Source organism: Haliotis asinina, chromosome 1 (assembly GCF_037392515.1).
Source record: "Haliotis asinina isolate JCU_RB_2024 chromosome 1, JCU_Hal_asi_v2, whole genome shotgun sequence".
Lineage (NCBI taxonomy): Eukaryota > Metazoa > Mollusca > Gastropoda > Lepetellida > Haliotidae > Haliotis > Haliotis asinina.
In genome coordinates, this window is record NC_090280.1 from 27,386,311 (window position 1) to 27,390,516 (window position 4,206).

Genomic DNA, 4,206 nt, shown 5'->3' on the forward strand with positions numbered 1-4,206 from the left:
GGGTATACCTTTTAGTCATCTAAACCTGTGAGGAACGTTTTGACAGTAGGTTTTGTACAATGCGCTGACGTCATCTTTTTCATGAGTCACATTCTTGTACCGTAAAAGCCCGATGGCATCACAATGCTGTACCATAAAAGCCCGATGGCATCACAATGTTGTACCGTAAAAGCCCGACGGCATCACAGTGCTGTACCGCAAAAGCCCGATGGCATCACAATGGTATGTCGTCATAAACATAATAACGTCATAGTGCCATGACATCGTTGCTCTGCAAGTCTAATGAGTGTATTGTACATATGTACATTTTTCACTGAAACCTAATGGAGAGAGATTTTTTATGATAAACAGAATCTTACCCTCGTGCTAATATAATTGATATCAGTAGACACATGTGTGAGATCCTTTATTTGTCAGCACATAGTGAGTAATTACTGATGTGAATATTGTAGACGTGTGCTACTCATATTGCAGTCAGCGTTACACAAACGACTCTGATTTTAGTAGAGATTTCTTATGAATGTGCAAAGGATTTTGTCCATGATGGGAGCACAGTTAGGAGTGCATGATGGGAACACAGTTGGGAGTGCACTTCCTCAAGGCCGGATGACATTGCTGCATAATGTCTACTCTCAACCCCGAAGATAATGTGACGGTTCGCTAACGACGCAGCAGGGGCACAAACCGAATATGAATGTCTTGCTGCAAAACGAAGGCATCACATGGTCGCTGCCCTAATATCGATAACGTCCAGAAAAAGATGAAACTGGGTTTCAATGAACATTAAAATTTCTTGATACACATATTGTTAGCATACGTGGACGTTGATTGTTTACTAGAAAGGGCATCACCTATGCTAAGAACCTGATGAGTGAAGATGAGTTATCGTCCGCTGTTCATTTTACAAAAAGCACGTGTTTAAGTGCCATGCGTCGACATACATAGAGATATGCACCGTACATGTACGTGCAAACGGTGAGTCATGATTTCGTAGTCGAATGTGTAGTTATAATGTAATTAAGCAATCCATAATGATTAGGTTCTTACTGAAAATATTGTGTTACTTTTACTTTTTTCCAGGTGTATCCATAAAGGTCATACCGGTTTGAACTGCTTAAACACCTGGTATTGGGGCTTAAACTACTGCAAACTGTTAAGTTCAAGTTAAAAGATGTTTAGATCTGTAAGTAAGATACAAACCCATAACGATGAAAAGGTCGGTTTCATTGTTATATGTGTATGGTTTCCTTCTCATATCAAACAAGGCGGAAACACTCTGCCGAGGACAATGGATGCATGATAGGACAAGGACAAATATGTTGACTCTAAAACTGTTTCATCAGAGCAAAAATCTCTTGAAACCAAGGGATCCTTCGAATATAATTCGTTTTTTATAAAACCAAAACCAAAACAAACAAAAAATAAATGACACAATGCTGCTTACAACGTCACTATTCAAAACAAAAAAACGCATAAGCCATTTTAGAAGAATCTGTTGCCTTGGTTTAAGAACACTTATTTCATGTAATTTCAGTGATAAAAAAGTGCAACAAATTCACATGTTTATTCGTGTATGTCTGTTTACTTGTGTCCACAAAGTGGCGTCAAGGTCCGGTCGTTGTCTGGCAGCAACTACTGCACCGTCTCGGCACACACTGGATACGTCGACGAAGTCGCTGTGGTTGAATTCGACCTCACTCTTCCTGCAGTGTGGTGGCTAGATGTGGAAGTGTCAAAAACATGGTTTGGCGTTGACGTACACGTATATCGACTTTATCCCACTGGTATTCTGTCTCTAGCATGGTGATCTACCTTCAGTTGCAGGTGATCTATGGCACGTTTTTACATTGCATTGTTTTGCATTATTATAGTTAGTGTTTAGTTACATGCTAGTTTTTGAACTGTGATACTATAGTAGTTTTACTGCCCCTCGTACACAGTTTTATAGAACTTGTTTATAGAAACTTGTTGATAATTTATTGTTCTCGGAACGATAATCTCTGAAATATTTCCAGTGTGACGATAAATATTTACTCACTCAATCATAGGTGTTATATCTGGTTTAGATCTGGTTTAGATCTGGTTTAGATCTTTTGAAGGTCATGGCAAAACAATGGCGTTATAATTGGCGAGGTAGCGGACCATGACGCGTGCTGTATGTGCTGGAGCAACTCCCTCTGTCGGTTTAGAATCGGACGCAAGTGTCATACATGGACTTCACTTTGCTGTCAAATTGCTACCGAACCACCACTAAATCAGATCTGTGTATCCTTATTATCCCACCCCACGACACTGTCTTCACCCACTGCAATTAGGGGCTACAGGTTCATGTCTCCGACGGTAAACACGCTGTGTTCCATCTCGCCGGTGACGAAGAAATCGTGATTAATCACTGAACCAGACTCGCCCCCAGTTTGTAAGGTTCCAGTTCCGGACTCTACAACAACACCGCATGCGACTGCGCCGATGGAAGTTTCACAAAGCAAAGGACGACAACTGGCCTTCTTGGTCAAAGCCCCAGTTAACGGGGTCGATTCCTCACAGTTTGGTCTGAAATTCAAGTCTCCATGGCAAGACGATGACACTAGTGAACAACCCGGATGTAGCGGTTGAGACAGGGTATATTTGACATGCAACTTGATAATGCCAAAGCAAGTTCGCTTCAAAATGTACGATTTTCATTTTCAGATAGAGACAAAAGATTATTATTAATACTAATGGTCTACAGTGATTTATCGACCTTCTTGAAAACTGTCAACATTGAATGATACCCCATGCACGCCTATGGTGCGTTCATAAGAGGGACGCTTTTACTTCCAATCCAAATTAAAAGTCCAGGTTCCCTTATTTTTTTAGAGTATATTATCACAATTGGTTTGCTTCATCATAACTATTATAATTACAAAATCAACTGTGCACATATGCAGTGTCCGAAAGTGTTTTAGATTACAAGAAGGTGAATGAACTATGCAAAATGTGGCACTTTAGAACAGCCGACCAGATGACCTCGGTCCCTGCAAGGAGTTTACATGTACTTCTAGCTTTTTTGAGTTCTATAAATATACAGAGATTGGCCCTCTGACATCTGTTCCAAATACCGGAACACTACGGAAGAGCCACGGTGAAAAACTTTTTGCTGTCACTAACTCCTACGTAGGACAAAATATCTCCTACGTAGGACTTAGTATCACCTACGTAGTACTTATTATATCCTTTTGAAGGTTCGGATTATGAAGTGTGGTTATTAAATTGCAAAATGTTTGATTATGCAGGACGTTAGATCGTAGAAATGCATGACAATAACGCAGTGTGTGTGTGTGTGTGTGTGTGTGTGTGTGTGTGTGTCTGTCTGTCTGTCTGTCTGTCTGCGTGGGTGCCTCTGTGTATGTCTGTGTGTTTATTACCTTTAGGCGACGTGGACCTTGATCTGATTGCAGTTATTGGTATTCTCTCTCTCACTCACTCACAGCACACACCTTAGGGGAAACAACTGCAAACCTTATGCAGATTAATTGCACGAGGATGATTCATCAAACTGCTGAAACGTATGTGCAAATATCGTACATGTTAACTGCTGCGTTTTGGTGCCGAGTTTCATCATTTGTTGAACGCATGAAAATAATTTTGTCAGCGTTACGAATTTGTTTTACTATATACATCAGTTCCTGTGTAAACAGTACCTGTAAGCCGTATGGAATGTTTTCCGAAATCCAGTTTAGAACAGTTGACTGAAGTATGCGGTTACATGTACACTAGTGAGTCTAAACTTAGTATAGTTGAACACATGAGTCTGATGGTGAAGGAAACAGTAGACTCTTAGAGTAAATGCAACACATGACTGTAGACTAACAATGAGTCATAAAGGAAATGGTTTCCATGTCTGGGGAAATTAAACTGACTGTTTCAGATTAATGTATATTAACATATATGGAGCATCTCCTACAGGAGATACTAAGTCCTACGTGGGAGATAATGAGATTAAAAACATTTTTCACCATGGCCCTGATACGCTTCCGTAGAACACCAATCAATCCCATGGTATCCTTTGCAAAGCAGTTTAAATTCTCACATAAAATTCCAACGTTGAGATTAAAATGTTCGCTACCTTGACAAAAAAAAGCCCAGTGATCTTCCGCTATCAGTCTTTCACCGATAAGTAGGCCCAGCAACGTAGGGCACATGTGAAAATCCCATGTGAGTATGATC